The 11,180-nt window shown below is 41.3% G+C and overlaps 1 long non-coding RNA gene across 1 annotated transcript; it reads right to left on the minus strand.

Annotated features, from left to right (window-relative positions):
• Positions 1 to 5,355, minus strand: LOC119739193. Its single transcript, XR_005272543.1, has 3 exons — positions 5,261 to 5,355; positions 1,595 to 1,819; positions 1 to 57 (listed from the first exon to the last, which is right to left on the minus strand). It is a non-coding gene; the product is annotated as an uncharacterized LOC119739193 (long non-coding RNA).
• Between the last annotated feature and the right edge of the window lie 5,825 nt (positions 5,356 to 11,180).

Below are 11,180 nucleotides of genomic sequence, written 5' to 3' on the forward strand. Positions count from 1 at the left end.
TGTGGCTTTGGCCTGCGCATAGTTGTAGTTGAACCTATCGTTGTTGTTGAAGTAACTCTATAAACGTAAACATACAAAAATGTCATCTTAGTTTTTCTGATAATTTTCCCACATGCACTACTTTTGTATTGCCCAAAAGGGCCAATACAGCTAAACCATGCCACAGAAACAACTATGAGCAAGTTGGGGCGAGACTAGTGGTCGATTCCTGACGTAATTTGATGCCTGAGCACTAATATCAACATGCAAACGCCTCTAGTCAGACAATGGTCAAAATTGTTCACCAAATAAAGAGAATGGTCAAGAATAATTCCAAAAAAAATTTGGTCCTGAATAATAGAGGGTGATTGGCAATAAATATTGTCAGGTTTTTGGAGAAAAGTTCAAAAACGAATAGTGTCTAACATTAAATGCATTAGATAAAATGACCTGAGAGCAAATATGCAGTCCTATGCCCCCTGTCTGTCTGGCCTCAACTCCATTTTCAAAGCTGTTAATGAAATAAAATGAATCAATAAACATTCATTGCAACTTTCCTAAAAAATACAGCGGTGCTGTTGAAACTCCTCGGCCTGAGTTTGTTGATATAAGGTGCAAAATTACAAGTACATGTAGTAGAACAGTTAATACTGGTCAATGGAATGACCTAGACCTTGACCAATGACGTTGACCTTTGAACTTTTGACCCCAAAATCAATCCAAACTTGATTTTCCTGAAGGGCAACCCCTGAAGTTACAAAACCGAATCATATTTCTAACTCAAATTATCATCGGGAAACAATTTACCTTCAACTCACCATGATTATACTCACCCAAAAATAAGAAAATATTTTTCTGACATTCTTCTAGTTGGGTAAAGTAGAGATATATTTATTTATTAATTAAGAATTTGCTAACTTTGAATAACTTTTTTAGTGTTAACCTGGAATTTTCCAAGATTTACGCAAGTGCGCTGTGTTAGGGAACACTAAGCTGATTTTTGGCCCAATTTCTGGACGCCACCGTTTATAAATTTTGCTCAAAATTGTATGACAGTGAAATTGTTTACAGAATTTAAATGGCAAACACTACTGAAAAAGTACCAGTAACAACTGAATGAATTTGAAGTTTATCAACAAAGAAGTTTGGCAACCGTGCATGAGGAAAGTCAGCAGAAACGTCGCAGTGCGCCACGTTAGGGAACACCACTATATGTGTGCATTGATACTGGGTTCTTAATAGGGGTAGGTGCGGTGAACTAAAAACAATAGGCCCTGGCCCTGCTGACTATATGACTATACAATCATGGAGCTATAAAAAGAGGTCTTACCCAACAATGTATGCAAAGCATTCCAAAATACTCCGGAAAGACTCCCATACCTCAGACGTCACTGACCAACAAAGACTAGGAAATGTCCTTTGACATGTTTTCTCAGTAGGCATGCCATGGTAGCAACTTTTCCCTGCTATAAATCCGACATTTTTGGACACATTATCCCTTTTAATGGTGATATAGGTCACTGTAGGGAAAAATTAGTAATGTCCAGATATATGGGAATCTTTCCAGAACGCCGAAAAGAAGTTGAATTTTGAGAAATAAATAGTCCAGACTTACCTGACGTACAGGCCTATATAGCCTACCGCTGCATTATCTGCTGCATGATGTTGATCGATAACCAAACAACAGGTGGCGCTCTTTACAATTAACGGTGTCAGGTACAATCTCATTCAAGTGATGTTGAGCAATACGCGTTGCCATGGTGATACGTCATCAGTGTGCTCTGCATCCTGTATGTGCTCCACAGTTGACATCCTTGGTAGAACCTTCAAACTCTGTCAACTTCAAGAAACAAAGGAAAACAAGTTATTTTAACATCTTAACCCTCCGACGCAGAAAGCCTATTTACTAACACGCTTACAGTAAGGGGTCCCTCCGGGGACCCAGATATTTAGCGCCTTGGTTTGAGGCTACACAACACTGTATAGATGTACACAATCTCGACATGTCTGTAGACTATAAATAAGGAGGTCATTGACAGGAAACAGATGTTGTATACATAGTCTGTGGTCAAGTCGTGCACTGGCTACCCGCAAGTGACCTTGTTTTGTGCATATGTATATGGGCAGCCCAGGTTGTCAGGCTCAGATATGCCTGACCCGGGGTCACACACTAAAGGTGACTGCATATATCCGTAGAGGATGTCTCTTGCTAGGATTAGATGGAAGATCACCAGAATTGGTTTGAAATGTTTTTTTTTTATTAAGGTAATTAACCTAATTGGGTCCCCAAAAGGGCTAGTTTCTGCGTCGGAGTGTTAATCTTCTAATTCATAAGGTTTAGTTCAAATATTGTTTTCATCTACTATATTTTGGAAAGGTCATTGTTTGATGAATTTGGTGGACAATAATTACTGTGAAATTTGAGAACAATTTCCCAAATAATTGACAAATTTACAAAAGATCAAAGTGGTCAAGAGAATGGTCAAGAATAATTCTAAAAAAAATTGGTAATGAGTAACAGAGGGTAATAATGGCAATAAATATTTCACCTTTTTGGAGAAAAGTTCAAAAACGAATAGTGTCTAACATTAAATGCATTAGATAAAATGACCTGAGAGCAAATATGCAGTCCTATGCCCCCTGTCTGTCTGGCCTCAACTCCATTTTCAAAGCTGTTAATGAAATAAAATGAATCAATAAACATTCACTGCAACAAATACAGCGGTGCTGTTGAAACCGGCTCGGCCTGAGTTTGTTGATATAAGGTGTGAAATTACAAGTACATGTAGTAGGATAGTTACTGGTCAATGGAATGACCTAGACCTTGACCAATGACGTTGACCTTTGACATTTTTTCGATCGATGATTTTCAGTTCGCTCACTGTGTTTTGATGGACGTTCATGACGTTTTTGTACTTAGTGTTTTGTGCTGCAAACAATTTTGCGGGGTTTTGTGTCTATGAGGCTCCGCCCCGCGGAGCATCATGATATAGTTCTTCTAGGAGTATGACCATACTTCCTGAACTTAGTTTAAAACCCTTACACTTACAGTTCTGGAAGACTTACTATACAATCATGGAGCTATAAAAAGAAAGTCTCACAATGTATGCAATTTAAGCATAATAACCCCCTAGGCCCTTTTTGCTTAGAACCATCCTCAATCCTCCAAAATTTTGCAACTCCACCTAAATTTTTCAAAATTGTTAGACAGTCCTGCCTCAAAATGCATTCATCATCAATCCTCCAAAATCCTCCTCATCCAAAAATTTTTCACTCGTGTTTAAATGAAGGATAACCAACGTCAAATCCTTCAAAATCATCAGACAGTCCTGCCACAAAATGCATTCATCCTCAATCCTCCAAAATCCTCTTGTGCTTCATTCACCATTCATCCTCAATCCTCCAGAATCCTCATGTGCTTCAATCACCATTCATCCTCAATCCTCCAGAATCCTCGTGTGATTCAATCACCATTCATCCTCAATCCTCCAGAATCCTTCTATGCTTCAATCACCATTCATCCTCAATCCTCCAGAATCCTCATTTGATTCAATCACCATTCGTCCTCAATCCTCTAGAATCCTCCAAAACCGCCAGGAGGATTTTGGAGGAGTGAGGTGGGTAAGGGTTAAAAAATACTCCGGAAAGATTCCATACCTGGAGTTCTGGACATTTAGTGAAATGTCCTTGGTGTTTTTTTCAGACAGTAGGATGCTGGCAGTGCCAGTAAGCATGTAGGATGGAACGCCGTATTATCGCGATACTTATCACGTTTCTTGTTTGGAATAGAGATTGCTTGCTAACCTTCCCGAATTGTCCTGTCTCTTAGGTTGTATAACTCTTCCTTTTCAAATGCCTGTGAAAATAGACATGCTCGGAATGTGCGAATGGAGGTGGACTCCCCATTATCGCGGTATGTGGGAATTGTGGTTTTTATAATAATCTCAACTTTTTTTTTTCATAGTGAATGTTTTACCAAAACATCCCCTGAATAAAGTCTGATATTTTCCCTGTAACGTTCAAGTTGATTACACTTTGAAAGACTATATCCCTGCAGGATGATTTCTTAAAACCCTGCCATTCCCCGAAAGGAGAAGAAAAATCACTGTGACAAGTCTACTGATTGGCGATTGGGTGCCATTCACTTTACACGGTGTGCCGTTTTATTTTTTCTTACGCGCTGTCCTTATTTTGATCCCGTAAAAGTTTTTATGATTTCGCGGTGGAAATATCCTCCTTTGACTTCATTTTGTGTTTGCAGCTGTAGAAGGAGAACCAGACAATGGAACTATCATGGACAGAGCACCATTAATGATTTATGTTAAAATATAGACGGTACCTTTTAGTTTTCGAAGTGGCTATCGTTACGGCATTCGTTGTTTAGCGCCCTCTACGATACTTTTTTGATACGCACGCAGGTATATAATTATTTGTTTCCCCACGTGCAGGTGAGCAGTGCGACAGCTCAGTCGACAGACTGTAGGATTTTGCACCGCGAGGTTGCGGGTTCGGATCTCAGTTTTGCACTCGAATTTTTTTCCTTTTCTAACCTGAGGCTTTGGAGGATTTTTTTTAAAAGGGAAATAAAGTCCGAATTTTATAACGTTCAAATTCACTTTTGTCCTTCTTATTTTATATTTTCTTGTCATGTTTTTATAAAAGTTGCAGTCTACCGTAACGATAGAAAATGGGAGGTGCATTACGGCTGCCGTAACAATAGCCACTGCGTTTAGTTTTAACAGACACGGTGACGGGAGAGGGAAAATTTGCAGGTTTTGGAAAATGTGAATATTTATTAAAAATCGTTAAAAGTCCCAAAAAAAACAACATTTTTTAATCGTCCTTTTTTAATACGACTCGGCAGTAAGTCCTTATGGCCTGGAGGACCTGGATAAAAATTGCCACTTAAAGGAGTTTAGTCAACACAAAAGGAGAAATTTTCCATGCCGCGATAAAGGGATGCCGCGATAAAGGGATGCCGCGATAAAGGGATGCCGCGATAAAGGGATGCCGCGATAAAGGGATGCCGCGATAAAGGGATGCCGCGATAAAGGGATGCCGCGATAAAGGGATGCCGCGATAAAGGGATGCCGCGATAAGGGACTCCGACTATAGTTTTTAGGTAACAAATTTCCCTGCTAAATCCAATATTTTTGGACATTTTAAACCGGAATTGTGGCATAAATCACTAAAGGGAGAAATGAGTAATGTCCAGATATGGGAATCTTTCCAGTACGCCGAAAGGAAGTTGAATTTTGACAAGTAAATAGTCCAGGCTTACCTGACAAAACATGCTTGGTGTACAGGCCTAGCCTACCGCCACATACATTATCGGGAAAACCAAACAACAGGTGGCGCTCTTCACAATTAACGGTGTCAAATACAATCTCGTTTACGTAGTGTTGAGCGGTACGCACTGACAGGTACTTAATACAGGAAAGAAAGTTACGACATAAAGTTAACCCTGGGGACAGGGTTGCGAAAAAGTTTCGAAGTCCGAATTTTCCCATCATGCATTGAGAAATGTCAATTCCTTTCTCGGTTATTCGTTTTTTGTTTTGCTTTCGAGTCGAGAAATGGGAATCGTTATTCGTTATCCGTTTAACTGTCGAATAGGAAAGTGGGAATCGTTATTCGTTTTCCGTTTGGTTGTCGAATAGGGAAATGGGAATCGTTATTCGTTACCCGTTTTGCTGTCCAGTGTCGAGAATGGATTTTGGACTCGAAGTCCGTTATCCGTTTTTCTTTTTGCTTAGGAAATGGGAATTGGTTTCGTTATCCGTTTTTCTTTTTGCTTAGGAATTGGGGAAGTGGGTTTCGTTATCCGTTTTTCTTTTTTGCTTAGGAATTGGGAAATGGTTTCGTTATCCGTTTTTATTTTTGTTCAGTCACTTGACACCGTTAATTGTGAAGGGCGCCGCCTGTTGTTTGATGATATCCCATTATTGTCCGACTACACATGCATGGACTATAGCGCATGCAGACAACAACTCGATTTAAACCTGATAACGTTAGTCACGTCAAACTCTAGACTTTTTATTCACACTAATTAGGCCTAGTCAATTAGTAGGCAGAGCATTTGAAGAGTACATTTGCAAAAGCAGATAAGAGCCAATTTTACAAAATTGGAGAAAACCCACCATTCACCAACTAAATATTTTCCCTGAACACCTACCGTATAAATGTCATGATAAAGAGTGGGTGATTTGTCTTTTTTATGTGAACAATTTGAGAGAAAGATTTTTTTTTAATTATTATTTTAGTAGAGTATTAATTTCTTTAGTAAATATAGATGCTAAGCTTTAAGGGGAAACATTTTGTCCCGCCTTTCATACAGGGTGAGCAGAGTACACATTGGATGGAGCTTCTGACAGACTCTCAGGAGAAATGGGTGGATGTTCAGAAGATCAATTCCCAGCCATGGTAGCAAGCCCTACGCTAAGAACCGGGGCACAGGCACTCATGCAGGTAGGCTTATGAGGGGGATCAGGGTCAGACCTGAGTATGCGTGGATAGCTCAAGTTTTCTGCATTTTGATGAGTTGTGTACCTTTTGACAACTACATGCGTTTCAGACTAGCATTCAGAGAAGTGCCGAACTAAATTATTCCTAAGAGTTGAATTAAGTTTGACGTTTGAAATATTGAGGAGCAACTACACATGAAAGTCGTCCAAAGATTGAGTGTTGCAGTCGTTCAGAATGACTCCAGTGTCTAATCAATGGAAAATGAATACAAGAACTTTGCCTGTGTTTGAAACTTAAACTTGAATCTATTTAAGTTGAGTTTAGTTGAGTTAAGTTAGGGACTCTGGAACACCAGTTTTAAATGGATTGAGGTACTGTTTGATAACTTTGGTCTTTTAAGTCGAGTCTGCTTGATGAGTGAAGCAGTCTGCGATAAGTCGAGTATGAGTTGAGTAGTGTTTTTGACTTAGTAGACTACTTTTTACTGAGTACTACTTTATGAGTCGATTCATTTGTTTTCAATGAATCCTGAGGTTTTGTATTAGTTGAGTAACTTTTTAAAAGGCTTGTGTACCTCTGGTGAATTATTTTAATGAATATTTCGATGAGTATTTTGAGTACCGAAATGTGTACTTACAGTTGAGTACTTGAAGAAGACTTTGCGGAATGAATTTTGATGAACAGTTTGAGTAAAATGCAAGCAGGTCTTTAAAAAATTAAGTCAAAGTGGCAAAATGTATAACAAGACCATTAAACCAGATTTGTCCAGGTTTTTGGCTTTTTGAAGCGCTAACGTTGGTCTTTTCCAAGACCTGGACACAATTTATTTAGAGCAAATGCATTCAAATTTTCCTTCCTGATTGGTTTCCGTCTAGATTGGTGGGTTGGGTAAGATCAAGACCAACACAATCATCAAGGAGCTCTCCAAACCCTGGATGCTGGATGAGGAAGCAGCCTGGAGACCACGGAGAAGTTTCCTTGGAAGATCAGCAAGGAAGAAGTCACCACGCTCAAAGAGAAGGTAGAATCAGGTAGTTGGTCAGTAGTGCAGAATGATTCACATGTTAACTAATGCATGCAAAATAGAGAAAAAAAGTAAAAGTTTACCGACTATCATCCTACCCTTTATTTTTAGGCTATAGAAATGTCAAACCCCCAAAACAGATTTTTACCTACCCTACCACACAGTTGGTTTTTTTTATATGTAATAGAAAACACCACACTTTTTGTTCTTGGTTGGTGTGGAGAAATGACTTATGATAGTGATTTGTTGTTGATCATTCACAAATTTGGCCAACAGAGGGCGCTCGCCTACTCACCGTTAAATTGCCAAAAGCTGGCCTCCCAGGTGTGTGCACAATATTCTAAAAATAGAACGTGTATCCATGCAGCGCAGGGATATGTCTGCAAAGACTGGCATTCGGTGTCGTGTAAGATAATATAGGGCCTCATTAATGATTGTTTGGTGCTTATAAAAGACTGTATCTTACATAATTTGGTAGTTAAGTATACTCTTTGTATATTACTAAGGTTCTTTAGAGTGATACAAAAGCTGTTTATTCTAAGAGAAGGGAGAGGTAACCCAGACAGCGGTAAACAGGCTTCGCGGGGCAGTGCTCCGGAACTATACTAGTGAAAACGAGAAGAATAGAAATCTGTGTCAGTCACGGGAAGAGATGAGAGGAATGGTCTCCGAGTTGGGGAAAATACAGAGATAAATCCCCCGAATACCACTGGAAATCATGATGAAAGCTACTGTTTGTCGTGCTTAGCCTGGTGCAGCGACTGGCTACCTCCTTCCCTTCGACCCTGAGCAACCAATGAAGACGAATGAACATTAATTAATGAATAAATAATCAGTGATTCTCCGGTGAAACTTAATCTCCGCTGTGTGTGTGTGTGTATGTCAACTCGCCCCCAACGAGACTCAAGCCCCACGGCGCTACTCCGCGCCCACTACAAATTGGTAACACGGATGGGGTGTTTGTAGTTATTCTTCGGCGGGACTATAGTTTTGCAGATGCTGCGGGGTCATCATCAAGCCATCGGACTGGTTCTCTTGGCCGTGTTTGGTGAGTGCAGACGACTGGGACTCGATCAAAAGTTGAAGATTTCGCCACAGTCATCGGGCGTGCGACCGCACGCTGTGGGTGTGTGACGGGGAGCGAGTCCAGGAGCGACACGGTGTGCAGCCGGAGATCGCGTCGGATGCATGGTCCAACGGTGTTGATGAGCGACGGTGCAGACGGGCTATTCAAGCATCAGTGGTTCTACCCGGAGGAGTTGTGTTGAAGTGGAGAAATGCACCGGAGACGGAGTCGACAATGAACTGTTTAATAGCGGTATTGTTCATTGTTAATTAGGCCCAATTGACATTGTTTTTCTTAGTGAGTGCGTTTAATTTCATGGGAATTGTGTATTAGCGGGTACTGTTTGAATGTGGGGTAAATTCATTCAAGGTTATGTGCATGCATACACGGTTAAGGGGCCAGTAATTGTGTAGTTCAGACAGTTGTTGCGTGGCAGTCTGTGTGGGCTTGGTAGTTTCCCATTAATTTTTTTTTTGGGGGGTCCTTTCTGGCTTTGATACTTGATTTTGTGTGCGCTGTGGACTTGCGCGTGTGTGTAGCTAGGATAGTTCAGACAACTATGGCAACGGAGGCGAGTTTAATGACTCAGTTAGTCTCGGAACTAGCGAACGCGTTAAAACAGAATAGTACCACCAGGGAACGACCGATCAAACTTGAGCGGTTTAAGGGAAAGCCAGTGAGGGCAGGAGACCCGACTCTGAAGGAGTGGTTAGAGGAAGTTGATATTTACTGTAGGCAGTGCAACATCTCAGAGAAGGGGAAGGCTCAAGTGATAGTTGATCATTTGGCTGGACCTGCGCGAGTAGAAGTAAAAAGTAGGGAAGATGTTAAATCCAATCACTCGCTCTTGATTAAACTGCTTTATAACCAGTTTGGGGGAGGGGAGACACTACAGTCCCTTCAGAAGGTTTTCTTTGAAAGAGGGCAATTAGAAGATGAGTCCCTGATGGATTTCTCCCGTGCCTTAATTAGGATGTATGAGAGAATTTTGCGCATAGCTCCCCAAGATGAGAGAGATTCCTTAGGAAAACTGAAGGACAAAACTCTTATCAATCAGTTTGTGGCAGGAGCGCGCGGACAAAGCGCACGATTTGAGCTGAAGAGATTGCAGCTGTCTAACTCTGGCCAAACCTTTAACCATTTCAGAGATGCCGCACTGGAATTGTTCAAAGATTTTGAAGTCGCTACCAAGGCTAAACACAGTCATGTGCGCCATGTAGATGTAGATTGTCCGGTCAATGATGATAGTGTAGATAGGTCGTTTGATATAGGGGTTAAGGTCGATACATTATCAGCGGGTGTAGACCCTAAGTTGCAACAGCAACAGTCTGACATGTTAAAATGCATGCAGGATATGCTAGGTCAAATGAGCAAGCAGCAGGAACAAATTACGTTCTTGATGCAGTGCATGCTGCGCACACAGGCGGCAGAACAAGCCGGTCCACAGGGGAATAGTCAGTTCCCAGGTCGGTCAGTGATTTGTTATAAGTGTAGAAAGCCGGGTCATTACAAGTCTCAATGTCGTTCCCAGCAAAACTCTGACAGAATTGGAACCCAAAACATGGAATCGGGTCAAGCAGGTGCCACAAAAGCACCTGACAGTCAATCTAAGCCTGCGTTAAACTAAAGGCCTCCACTTCCGTGGGCCGGGTGGTGGAGGAGAGTCACAAGGGGCCTTTGCCGTGTAATGCACTTGTTGGGGAGGGAGCGTTGCCTAAGTTGTCTGCGGACGAATTACTAACAAAGTTAGTTAAAGAAAGCCCTCGAGCTGAGGCTACACTGGCTGGAGTGCCAGCCACGTGTATTCTTGATACAGGCGCAGAGACCTCCCTAATGAGTGAGACATTTTATCAGGAACATTTGGCCGACAAAATAAGGGGTATAAAACCACTGGGTACTTACCTTGAAGTGTTTGGTGTGGGTGGTTTGGAGGTTCCAATCACTGGATATGTAGAAGTACCGCTTACTGTTTTTAACAAAACCGTTGAGGCTAATTTTTTAGTGGTAAAGGATTCCTGCGACGGTGGATTGCTAAATCGTCGGAACAGTCCATTGATTTTGGGGTGTAATGTTCTAGAAATGTTAAAGGATCTTGTTGTAGAACAAGGACAAGGTGACAGTGAAGCTTGGAATGTGACTCTCCAGTGGTATAGGCTTACCAAAGGGCAAAGTAAACAGACTGACAGGGGGACTAAAGATTCAAGTGTTGTAAACCAAGTTGCTGCACGTACTAGTAGACATGAAATAGCCATTCCACCTCGGCAGGTGAAGACCGTTAGTTGTCACATTAGGGCACCAGTTCATGTGTTTAGGAACAAAGTTGTGATGGTGGAAAGTACACAATTCGGTGTACAGTCAGAAGGTGCAACTAGTAGTACATGTAATTTGAGCGCAGCGGCTAAAGTATACGACTCGTGAACTCACAAACGGAAAAACGGTATCGGTTGTAATTGCAAACTTGGGAACACAATCCATGGTGATACCACCATACTCGAAGCTCGCAACGGTGGTTGAGACTTCAATCTCCGATTGTATCGAGTTGAATCAGACACAATCCGGTGTGAGTGTGTCAGTCAACCATGTACTGGTTGAAAATCCGAGAAACTTGAATGAAGACACATTTAAGTCTGGCTCAGAACAGCAAAG

The sequence above is a fragment of the Patiria miniata genome, unplaced genomic scaffold, assembly GCF_015706575.1.
Source record: "Patiria miniata isolate m_02_andy unplaced genomic scaffold, ASM1570657v1 HiC_scaffold_10, whole genome shotgun sequence".
Lineage (NCBI taxonomy): Eukaryota > Metazoa > Echinodermata > Asteroidea > Valvatida > Asterinidae > Patiria > Patiria miniata.